The following is a 13,369-nucleotide window of genomic DNA, read 5'->3' on the forward strand; positions in this document are numbered from 1 at the left end:
TGGCCACATTACGAAGACATGTTCATTGACATCAGACCCTGGGACTTCAAAATCAAATCCAGAAATTGTGGCTCAGATGCAGGGAAAATACCCTTTGTGCCACCATACCTTTAGACTAATCAGTGTACATAGATGAAACTGGATTAAATCTCAGCCAAATTAAATAGAATGGGGACTCTGAGCAGTAAAATTTTATGAATCAAATATTTTCAAATGATGGACATGAATTCAAACAATGTTCTTTTCCTTTTCTTTGTTTCAGGGTGGAAGAAAAAGGTGGGTGTTCCAATTTTCTTGGTATCTTTCAATGTGAATTGAGCTTACTTTTCTCTTATTACAATGAAATAAATTAATCTTTCCTGTGTTGAATATAGAACCCAAGTCAAAGAAGCAACACAATGTGATTTTGGTAAGTATCCCAAGTAAAGAATCCACTCCTGATTTTGAAACAATAATTTTTGCACATGGTGCAACCTTTCAAAAAAAATGTTGCTTAACACTGCTTTATCCAATCCTCCTCTAGGAATTTAAGAGCTCTCACTGCTAATTTAATATCATAGTGAGTGTCAGTCCACTCTAGAGGATTGGCATTTTCAATTATGCCAATGATGTCAATTAGAAACTGGAACATCATGACTTGCAAATGGAATGTGAATGTATCAGTGCACCTCTGAATGTATCAGTGCACCTCTGAAATCTGGATGAATTATAAACCATGAATGTCAAGTAGATAGCTCCATTACAAATCTGAGATTAAACCAGTTCTCTTCCGGTACTTGCAGCTGTGCAGACAAGTGACAATGAAGCTAGGCCAGACATTGTACTTATTTAAGTAAAAAATGAGGTCTGCAGATGCTGGAGATCACAGCTGAAAATGTGTTGCTGGTCAAAGCACAGCAGGCCAGGCAGCATCTCAGGAATAGAGAATTCGACGTTTCGAGCATAAGCCCTTCATCAGGAAGGAATCCTGATGAAGGGCTTATGCTCGAAACGTCGAATTCTCTATTCCTGAGATGCTGCCTGGCCTGCTGTGCTTTGACCAGCAACACATTTTCAATTGTACTTATTTACCTTTGTTACTATATTAACAAGCATTAAAATAAAATCTTTGAGCATTTTTGTCTTAATTTCATAATTGGGTCTATATTTTCCCAAAACAATGTTGCAGTTATTACAGATTGTCAATGTGTGGAATGCTGTATGTTCTTCCTCTGCTCAAAGAAAGTATTCGCTTGTCTAGTTTTTTTTTAAGAGTCAGTCATGGGATTTGAGCACAATGAGTATGAATGGCACAGATTATGCATTCCCAACAGTCCCTCATTGCTGTTATAAATTAGGAAATGCAGTTGTTTTAATCAACACTAGTGCCCAGAGTTTTGGTTGTGGGAGAAAATATTTGTCATGACACAAGCAATTAGCATCATGGACAATGTTCCTCCTCATTTAGCTTTCACGGTCTTCCAAGGTCTGGGCACAATAGTGGCTTCTGAAATCGGGTGTACAATGTAGATTTTGGTGTAGAATTAATTTTGTTTTGAAGGATTATGCTCTTAGTCCACAGTGCATCAACCTACAGCCCAAAAGGATCGATAGCCCCTTGCAAATAGGCCACGCAAATCCAGTGGTAGTGTTGTAGATCTAGGGGTTCAGGTGCATAATTCGTTGAAGTTTGCACCAAATATAGGTAAAGTGGTTAAGAATGCATTTAGCATGCTTGTCTTTGTCGCTTAGATCTTTGAATATAGAGGTTTGGACATTATATTGAGGATGTACAGGACGTTGGTGAGGCGCCTTCTGGAATACTCTGTCCAGTTCTGGTTGCCCTGTTATAAGAAAGACATTATTAAGCTAGTGAGGATTCAGAAGAGATTTACCAGGATATCATTGGGGATGGAAGGGGGGGGGGCTCTCTTCATAACCATCATCTCCCAGACCATACAGAACCTCATCACCTCAAGATATCTCCCACCCACAGCATCCAACCCCATAGTCCGGGAACCCCGTACTGCCCAGTTCTACCTCCTTCCCAAGATCCACAAGCCTGACCACCCTGGCCGACCCATTGTCTCAGTATGCTCCTGCCCCACTGAACTCATCTCTACCTACCTCGACACTGTCCTATCCCCCATAGTCCAGGAACTCCCCACATATGTTTGAGACACCACCCACGCCCTCCACCTCCTCCAAGACTTCCGTTTCCCCGGCCCCCAATGCCTCATCTTCACCATGGATATCCAATCCCTCTACACCTCCATCCGCCATGACCAGGGCCTCCAAGCCCTCCATTTTTTCCTCTCCTGACGTCCTCAACAGTACCCTTCCACCAACACTCTCATTCGTTTGGCCGAACTGGTCCTCACCCTTAACAATTTCTCCTTCGAATCCTCCCACTTCCTTCAGACCAAAGGGGTAGCCATGGGCACATGTATGGGCCCCATCTATGCCTGTCTCTTTGTTGGCTACATAGAACAGTCGATCTTCCATAAATACACCGACACCACTCCCCACCTCTTCCTCCGCTACATTGATGACTGCATTGACACCACCTCATGTTCCCACGAGGAGTTTGAGCAATTCATCAACTTCACCAACACATTCCACCCTGACATTAAATTTACCTGGACCACCTCTGACACCTCCCTCCCCTTCCTGGACCTCTCCATCTCCATTAATGACGACCGACTTGACACTGACATTTTATACAAACCCACCGATTCCCACAGCTACCTGGATTACACCTCTTCCCACCCTACCTCTTGCAAAAATGCCATCCCGTATTCCCAATTCCTCCCCTCCACTGTAAGTGCTCCCAGGAGGACCAGTTCCACTACAGAACACACCAGATGGCCTCCTTCTTTAGAGACCGCAATTTCCCTTCCCAAATCGTTAAAGATGCCCTCCAACGCATCTCGTTCACATCCCGCACCTCCACCCTCAGACCTCACCCCTCCAACCGTAACAAGGACAGAATGCCCCGGTGCTCACCTTCCACCCTATCAACCTTCGCATAAACCAAATCATCCGCCGACATTTCCGCCACCTCCAAAAAGACCTCACCACCAGGGATATATTTCCTTCCCCACTCCTTTCCGCCTTCCGCAAAGACCGTTCCCTCCGTGACTACCTGGTCAGGTCCTCGCCCCCCTACAACCCACCCTCCCATCCTGGCACCTTCCCCTGCCAAGGCAGGAACTGCAAAACCTGCGCCCACACCTCCTCCCTCACCTCCATTCAAGGCCCTAAAGGAGCCTTCCACATCCATCAAAGTTTTACCTGCACATCTACTAATATCATTTATTGCATCCATTGCTCCCGACGCGGTTTCCTCTACATTGGGGAGACTGGACACCTCCTAGCAGAATGCTTTAGGGAACATCTCCGGGACACCCGCACCAATCAACCACACCGCCCCGTGACCCAACATTTCAACTCCCCCTCCCACTCTGCCGAGGTCATGGAGGTCCTGGGCCTCCTTCACCGCCGCTCCCTCACCACCAGACGCCTGGAGGAAGAACACCTCATCTTCCTCCTCAGAACACTTCAAACCCAGGGCATCAATGTGGACTTCAACAGTTTCCTCATTTCCCCTTCCCCCACCTCACCCTAGTTCCAAACTTCCAGCTCAGCACTGTCCCCATGACTTGTCCTACCTGCCTATCTTCTTTTCCACCTATCCACTCCACCCTCCTCCCTGACCTATCACCTTCATCCCCTCCCCCACTCACCTTTTGTACTCCATGCTACTTTCTCCCCACCCCCACCCTCCTCTAGCTTATCTCTCCACGCTTCAGACTCTCTGCCTTTTTTCCTGATGAAGGGCTTTTGCCCAAAACGTCGATTTCGCTGCTCCTTGGATGTTGTCTGAACTGCTGTGCTCTTCCAGCACCACTGATCCAGAATCTGGTTTCCAGCATCTGCAGTCATTGTTTTTACCTGATTGGAACAAAGAGTCTGTTTCTATGCTATTTGACTCTATGATTCTAAATTCACTCCTATTTCTCCTCATATTGGTAACTTGACCGTTTATCCTGTATGCATTTTGGACCACATTAAGCACAGTTTTTTTCATTCATAAGTAGGAACTGAGAACCTATGATTTGTTACAAATTAATGAGATGTATAATGAGATATGTAAATGAATAGGAACACGGATTTTAACTTTTAGTCTGGCTTTGATCTTTTACAATATTATCTGATGTAGAAACTTTTGCTTCAGTCTATCCAACGGAAAGCACAAGTGTGTATGTTTTGAATTTAAATGATAACAAGTGCAGACTTATATTTTAATAGCTTCCCTACTTCTAGTCAAATCAAGACTGACATACAGCTGAACAGAGTAATACAAAATGTGAGCCTGCTAAATATGCTATACATTTCAGGAAATGATTACACGCAACACAATATTTGATGGAGAAGCTGTTGATCCAGGTAAATATGCATTTTATTATCTTTTACATGGTTATACTTATGTTATTTTTGAGTTGGCAATCTGTAACTGGTGGAATGTCACAGGGACCAGTGTTAGGGATTCAACTATCCCAATCTTTAATAATAACTTGGATGAAGGGATGGAGTGTATGAGTACTAACTTTGTTGATGCAACAAAGCTGGGCTGGTATAAGGAAAGATGTATTTATATTTATTAATATAATTTTTTTAGGAGCTTGGATTTTTGACTACGAGCAGTGTATAGGCTTGGTCTATTTAAATGCAGGAGATTTTTTTAAAATATATTTTTATTAAGAAAAAATCGATTTTTAAAATATTACAACAAATACAAAACAATGCAATTCAAAACAGTACAAAAATAGTACAAAACTAAACTCAATTAATAAAAAACATTCCCCAACCCACCCTCCTATATGAATGTATAAACATATATAGAGAAATATAAAATTTAAAAAAACCTAAACTAGCTATTTAACTAAATAAATAAATACCTAACAACAAACAAATAAATAGTAATAACTCAGCCCAGTCGAACAAAACACTCATACATTCACAGTTCCTCCTCCCTGGATATTGGACTCATGAAATACAATCATTACGGCTATATAAAAGCCCTTGTTAGTGTGGCAGATAAATCTGTGTCCAGGTATTTCAAAAAGGGTTGTCATGTCTTGTAAAAATTCTCAGTTTTGTGGTGTACCATATTTGTGAGAAAATCCAGGGGAATATGCTCCATAACAATCTTCTGCCAACCCAACAGGCCTTGGGGGTTTCTGATATCCAACCTACCAAGATATTCTTCCTTGCACAGAATGTAAGAACATTGAAAAGTTTTTTCTTACGCACGTCTGCAGGAAATACAATGGGTAGGCCCAAAAGGAGAGACATAGGGTCCTTCTCCACCCCTACACCCAAATTCCTCTCCATCGCACCCACCACAGTGCTCCAATATGTTTGAAGCCTGTCACAAGACCAAAGACAATGGGTAAGAATACCTGTACAGACCTTGCACTTGGGACATGCTGAAGATACCCCTGGTTTAAATTTTGACAAACGCTCTGGGGCTAAGTGGACCCTGTGGAGACTCTTCAACTGTAAAGCATGGGTCCTATTGCAAATTGATACCTTCCTTGCATTCTCCCAAATATCCTCCCATGCCTCTGAAGAAACTTCAACACCCAGCTTTCTTTCCCACATCTTGCAGAGTCGATCAGACTCATCTGAGGTGGCACCCCCTAATTGGTGATATAAAGTACTGACAGAGAGCGTACTCTTAGCCCTTAGTACCCCTCTTTCTATGTCAGATTTGTAGGGATCAGTCAAAAGTATGGTTTTTTTTGAATAAAATCCCCAATTTGAAAAAAACGAAAGAGGTCTCCATTAGGAAACTCATACTTCCGTACGAACTGATCAAAGGACATCATTACATCTCCCTCAAATAAATTACTCATGCAAGACACACCCCTAGCTGTCCAACATTTAAATCCTGAATCTATCATACCCAGTGAAAACCCGGCATACCCACTGAAGGTGTAAACAAAGATGTTTTGCCAATATTACCTTCCCTCTGCCAAATTGCCCTCCATGCTTTAACAGTATTGATGACTATTGGGTTATGGCAATATTCCCTAACTGTCCTCACTTTGTCCAAAAACAGCAAACTGGTAAGGGGGCACCTTGCCTGAGAGACTTCGATATCTAGCCATATTGAAAGGGGGTCCCCACAAACCCAATCATTTACGTAAGTCAAAAGCGAGCTTGAGTGGTAATTTTTAATATCTGGAAGGTCTACTCCCCCCAATCTGTGAGGCAACTGCAGTTTAGCTAATTTAATGAGGGGCCATTTAGTCTCCTGCGTGTTTGTTTATTGAAAATCAGGGGGAGCATCTGTATAGGGTATAGCAAACAAAGGAGAATATTCATCTTAATAAGCGCTATCTGACCCAACCATGAGACTGGAAGTACCTCCCATCTTTGGAGATCTTGTTTAATTTTCCCAAATAATTGAGTAAAATTGGCTTTGAACAGCCAATCCAGGACTGGAGTAATGAATATGCCCAAATACACAAAACCCCCCTGTGACCACCTAAATGGGAATCTATAGTCACTCTCAACTCTTTCGTAAGACCATTTATAGGCATAGCCTCTGATTTAGCAAAATTAATCTTATACCCTGAAAAAGCGCCAAACGCGTGAATGCATTGTATCAGGGAAGACACTGAAACTGCTGGATTTGTCAAGAAAATTAGAACATCATCTGATACAGCGAGATCTTATGGAATTTTGACCCCACTTCTGGAGCTGATATATTGAGATCCCTAAGAATGGCCTCTGCCAACGGTTCAATCACCAACGTAAAAAGTAATGGTGAAAGGGGACAGCCCTGCTGGCTGCCCCGAGAAATATTAAAATTGCTTGATCATACCCCGTTGGTAATGACTGCAGCGTAATGACTGTAGAGAACTTTTACCCATCTTATGAAATATGTGCCCATACCAAACCGGTCTAGAGTACAGAAAAGGTACGGCCAGTCAACTCGGTCAAATGCCTTCTCTTAAATGCAGGAGTTTAATAATTAACTAGGTATGTCTTTTTGGATCCATAGTTTTAAAGCAGTTAATGTAGGAGAGTAGATGACTGAAGGCCTCCTACAGTGCTAATGCAAGTTTGTTTATGTGACGTTTTATGACAGGAGTAGATAGAGAATTGAACCATCAGCTTTGTAGAAGGTAGGATGAGCTAGTTTTTAAACAAATGTAGTTAAAAGTTTTTGAATTCAGTTCCAAAGGAGATCCCACTGAAGCCAGATATGAGAATAGCTTCTCCTCGAACATGTTTGTCCAGAATAGTTAAGAGAAGTAAGCTCAGCATAAGGTTTTGTAAAAAGCTCCAAACTGGGGGTATTTGGTTATAAATCTGCACTGCCTTCTCAAAAGTAAGACCCCAATTGTAGCAGTTAAAGTAAAGACTTTGTCACTCATTATGGAAGGAACCGAGAGAAAAAAAGGCAGCAATTAAATCAAAGCTACATATTGTTGGGAATGAATAAAAATTCTTTAATTTTGAGTAACTGTAAAATGAAGACGTTGATGAATATATGAGACTTTATTTTGCCATGAATTTTTAAATCTTCCAAACTATTTAGGTAATGTAATTTGCTTAATTTTATGATTTGTAGGAGCTGGTGTTGGACTAAGGTGGGTAAAGTTAAAAATCACACAACACTTGGTTATAGTCCAAAAGGTTTATTTGGAAGTACTAGCTTTTGAAGCATTTCTTCATCAGGTGGTTAATAATTTTAGTTTTTTTCTATCTAATTTGTTTGCAATAAACTAACATTTTAATATTAATATTAAATCTTCAGACTTGTGCATTTGTGTTTCAGAGATAAAAATAAATAAGTCATATTTCATTCTTGGATCAGAATTAAATAGTAACATTAGTTAGGATAATAATATAGGAAAGCAAGATGTAATGAGCACACAAAAGACTCTACAAAGGGAGATAGGTAGGTTAAGCAAGTGGACAAAACAAATTGGCAAAAAGAGTGTAATGTGGAAAAAAATTAGCTTGTCCACTTTGGCAAGAACAATAGAAAACCAGTTTATTATTTAAGTGAGAGAGACAGGAAAACTCTGCAGTACAGAAGGATTTGAGTAGCCTGGTGTATGAAACATAGAAACCTAATGTCCAGCTACAATAAGTATTTAGGAAGCCAAACATCGAGAACTCTGAGGGGACTTGGCAGGGTAGATGCTCAGAGAATGTTTATCTTTATGGGAGAGTCTAGAAACATGGGAAACAGTTTAAAACTAAGAGGTCTCCCAGTTAAGACAGAGATGAGGAGGAAGATCTTTTTCTGTGAATAATTAAACTTAGTAATTACCTTTCTCAGAACAGTGGGAGGCGAGTCCTTCAATGTTTTTAAGGCTGAACTAAAGAGATGATTTTTTTTAAATCAATACATGGATCAGGGTAAAGGGGTCTAGGCAGGAAAGATGGGATGAAGGCTATAATCGGCCATGATATTATCAAACGGTACAGCAGGCTCAACGGGCTGAATAGCCTACTCTTGCTCCTACTTCTTATGGTACTTTGAGCATTTTATTTTTGCATGAAAAATGATAGGTTGGTTTCCTTCCCATTTCCTTCCATTCTTATGATTGGTCTATCTTGATTGGTCCAGTAATATCTTTAGTTTCACTCTAATCATATTCACCTCTTATTACTGTTTATGTCTTCATTTGTTGACAGGCATCTGCAGTTTCCTTTTTGTCTCTGTATTCATTTGAAGTATTCTTGCATGTAATATTCTTCTCAGAGAAACTGTCACTTTTCCCTCCCTGGTTGCAAGGCACTTCTTCATAACCATGAAAACAAAGCTTAGTTCAGAATGTAGTCAACTTACGATTTCCTTCAAAGCGCACTCCTTCCACACAAATTTAAAAATCACACACCAGGTTATAGTTCAACAGGTTTATTTGGAATTACTAGCTTTCTGAGTGCTGCTCCTTCATCAGGTGGTTGTGGAATATAAGATCGTAAGACATAGAATTTATAGCAAATGTTGACAGTGTGATGTAACTGAAATTATATAATGAAAAAGACCTGGATTGTTTGCTAAGTTGAGAATGTAACTTTAAAATTCTGAGATTTAAATATGAAAAAACTGAAACCAACATGTTCATTCTAAAAACATGAGAGACTTAACAAACAATCCAGGTCTTTTTCAATATATAATTTCAGTTACATCACACTGTAAACATTTGCTATAAATTCTGTGTCTTATGATCTTAACTCCACAACCACCTGATGAAGGAGCAGCGCTCTGATAGCTGGTGCTTCCAAATAAACATGTTGGACCATAACCTGGTGTTGTGTGATTTTTAACTTTGTACACCCCAGTCCAACACTGGCATCTCCAAATCATTCCTTCCATATACACACCTTCTTCTCAATTCTGCACGTGTGAAATGAGCTGCCAGAGGAAATGGCAGAGGCTGATGCAATTACAACATTTAAAAGGTGACCGGATAGATATATGAATAAGAAGTATTAAGAAGAATCTGGGCCAAATGCTGGCAAATGGAACTAGATTAATTTGGGATATCTGGTCAGCATGGATGAGTTGAACTGAAGGCTCTGGTTCTATGCTGTATAACTCTATGACTCTACTCAATGTAATAGCAGAATCACAGCATCTTGATTAAATGCATGACTTTAATTGTGTAATGAAAATCTTGTTTCCTCAATTTAGTTGCAGGACTGTTTTTATTAAAAGGATATCATTAACTGTATCCCACCGTCATACTTTTCAGACAACTGAACAAACCTGAAACACAAACTGAAACTGCTGGTGAAACTCAGCAGGTCTGGTGACATCTGTGAGGGAGAAAAAGCATAGTTAACATTTCAAGTCCATTGGCTCATCATCAGAACTGATTGTTGAAATGTTAACATTGCTTTCTTCCCACAGATGCTGTCAGACCTACTGAGTTTTGCCAGCAGAGTCTGTTATTGTTTCACATCTCCAGCACCCACGGTTCTTTGTTTTATTAAACGACCTTTAAATATGGTGCGTCCTTTCCAGACATTTTGATTTGTAAGAATGCCCAATTAGAAATGAAATTGAGCAATACAATTCATTGTTTTCTTTTGTCCGTGAGGAGATTTTCAAATTCCATTAATTAGACATTATTAAACTTTGAGACCCTGTCTTTACACACACCAACTCGCCTTTCCCCCAATACTCCTGAACAGGTATGGATCCCAGTTCAGCAAAATTTTGACTTTAAAATCCCTCCAACATTTGCCTTCTCCATCCCTATAACCTTTTCCAACCCACAACCCTCTGTTCTTCACTAATTCTGGCTTCTTCTCCATTCTCAATTATAATCGCTCCACATTAATGGCCTTGACTTTAGTTTCCAAGGCCCCTAGCTCTGGAATTCCCTCCCTACACTTCTCAATCTTACTTTCTCCTTTAAAAAAGTATATAGTTTTATTTTTCACCAAGGCTTTAGTCATCTGGTCTAATTTTGAGGTCAGTTTATTATTTGTATAATGTCCCTGGGAAGGGCTTTGGGATTTTTTATTACATTAATAGTCATATATATGTTGTTAACATTTTATTTACTGTTTAATATTGACTGAGTGTGTCAATATGTTACAAAATTTTCTAATAATCTGCCTACAGGTGGGCAATTATTTATTGCTCAAGGTATTAGTTCACAAAATAGGGAAGATGGGTGGCTCCATTTTCCATCAGCTGTAAAATGCTTTCCAGAATTGAAAAACAAGGTGGTGAATCCTACTACTTTAACTAAAAGAGTCATATTGAACTCAAAACAGCAACTATTTCTGTCTTCACCGATGTTGCCAGACCTGCTGAGTTTCTCCAGTTTCTCCTTTTATTTCAGATCTGTAGCCTCTGCAATATTTTCCTTTTATTTGAGTGTTTGACTAACTTGATGCCCAATAAAAGGAGCAATAAGCCCCCTCTTGTTCGGTTTCAAACAAGGGGGTCTCAGATTTGAAATTTCTTTGATTCCAAACACTATACTGACCTTTCTTTAGACCATTACATTACTTCAAGTTTAAATATGTCTATATAGCAGCCTAATTTGAAAACACAGCAACATTAAAATGTACAAAACTTCTCTATCAAGGCAGGATTAACAGGCAGAAATAAAATACAGGAATTCTTCGATATTAATACGATATGTGAAATCTGAGGCCTGTTTTTATCACCTTTTATGAACATGATTTAATCCTTATTTCTGTGACTGAAGTAAAAATCAGTTCAAGATAGAATTTTATGGAACGGATTCCATTCGTGAGGTTGACTGTAACTGGTATTGTGCATAGACCTTACAGAGGGGGTGCTCACTCTCTCCTCTGCAGGGCAACTGCAGTTAGGTAATAAATTCTAATGACAGTCGTACTCTGACGAATAGTTAAAGTAAAACAGACATTATTTACTTTGAAAACAGGTAAGTTAAAATCAATCAAAATTTTGAGTTATTCAGTTTTCGTGCATAGCCCACAGAATTAATTGACTCCCTCAATTCATTCATGTCCTCTGTGGGAGAAACCTGCTTATACTGAATGTTTCATTCACTATTTAGTCACAGGCAATGTGTACCAATATAACACAAACTCTGGAGCCAGACGCTGGAAGGATACCAAGTTGCCCATGAAAGAATATGGAAATGTTCGAGATGCAACTCCTAACTTAATGTCCAATATCAACAACGAGACAAACTTCACACAAAATAGCAACATGAAGGAAGTGCATGCGGACCAGATTGATAATCAGAAGACTGACTATGACCGAACATCCCTGAGACCACCTTCAAAGCTCAGAAAACAAAACAAAGTCGTAGCACGACGACTAGAACCATCTCAAACTCTCAATTCTTTGTCTAAAGTTTCACTAAAATTAATGTAATATGAACACAGAGTCTTTCACAAATAGTTTGATTGGGTTGTATTGTGGAGCATTTCTTGATGCAACTTCAATTGATATTTGAATCTGTCATTTCTTTGAAAAGCCAAGACAATTTGAATAAAATGTCTTGGATGTTTGCATAGTTTAGTCTAGACATATGGGTTTAGTAAGCTTGGATTTATTTATGAAGTTACAGAGTTAGAAATACATCAGAAGTTAAATACTGAGAGGGCATTCAAACCAGGGAGCGATCTGACAAACTTCGCTGTTGTTTCTCCTGAGTTGAAGCATGAGGTAACATAAGCAAGTGATAATAACTTGCATTTATGTAGTGTATTTAGCATAACAAAAGTATGCTATATTAATTACATCTTTAAGCAGTATTTCTAGGTCTCCACTATCTTTTAATTTAATAGGTAGCAGAAGAAAATCTCAATGTCAAAACAAAACTCAATGTGCTCCACATCCACCAATATGTTTAATCTCAAGTGTGCAGCTACTTCTGTCCTCAGTATCAATAATTTGACATTTTGCTCATTTGTTTTGCAATAGTGATGTACCCGAGGGAAGAGTTTAACTCCCCTACTTTTTAGAATCTGGGCACAATGGGTAAACAAATTGTTGTCATCAATCTTACAACACATATCAAATTGTGATTGCTTTTACGTTAAAAAAAACTGAGCAAATTTTTCATTCTTACAACAACTTACAAGTTTTTCTGAACTAAATTTTCAGATGATTGCTGCAGTGTTATTGTTTGTGCTGGCAACTTAATTTTAAATATCATTGGGCTGTTATGTAATAACGATTAACAAATTGTGATAAGGATCTTTTCAGAACTGATCTGTGTTATGACTGAACATTTATCTGAAGCCTCGAAATGTTGTGGAACTGCAGAATGTATTCATTTGTCTTGCTAAATAATAGCTCAGGTATTCCAGTGGACAGATAGTTGTTGGAGCAGCAAGAGTTCGGTTGTACATTTGGACCACACGGAATTCCTAACCCAGTAGCCTTGGAAACTTCATTTTGATAGCAATTTCCCTGTATCAGAGACAGGGAGAAAGTGAGGATTGCAGATGCTGGAGATCAGAGTCAAGAATGTGGTGCTGGAAAAGCACAGCAGGTCAGGCAGCGTCCGATGAGCAGGAGGATCGATGTTTGGGGCTTAAGCCCTTCATCAGGAATAAAATTGCATTTTAAAATTCTTGATGAAGGGCTTATGCCTGAAACTTTGATTCTCCTGCTCCTCGGATGTTGCCTGACTTGCTGTGCTTTTCCAGCACCACACTCTTGACTCTGTGTCACAGACAGTATGTTACTGTTAGTGCGAAGGGCAAGGCTGGTAAGTGTAGAGAATGCCGGATGACTAGACAAATTGAGACCCTGGTCAAGGAAAAGCAGGCATATGTCAGACATAGATAGGTGGGATCAAGTGAATCTCGAGAAGAGTGTAAGGACAGTAGGATT

This window comes from Hemiscyllium ocellatum, chromosome 19, assembly GCF_020745735.1.
Source record: "Hemiscyllium ocellatum isolate sHemOce1 chromosome 19, sHemOce1.pat.X.cur, whole genome shotgun sequence".
Lineage (NCBI taxonomy): Eukaryota > Metazoa > Chordata > Chondrichthyes > Orectolobiformes > Hemiscylliidae > Hemiscyllium > Hemiscyllium ocellatum.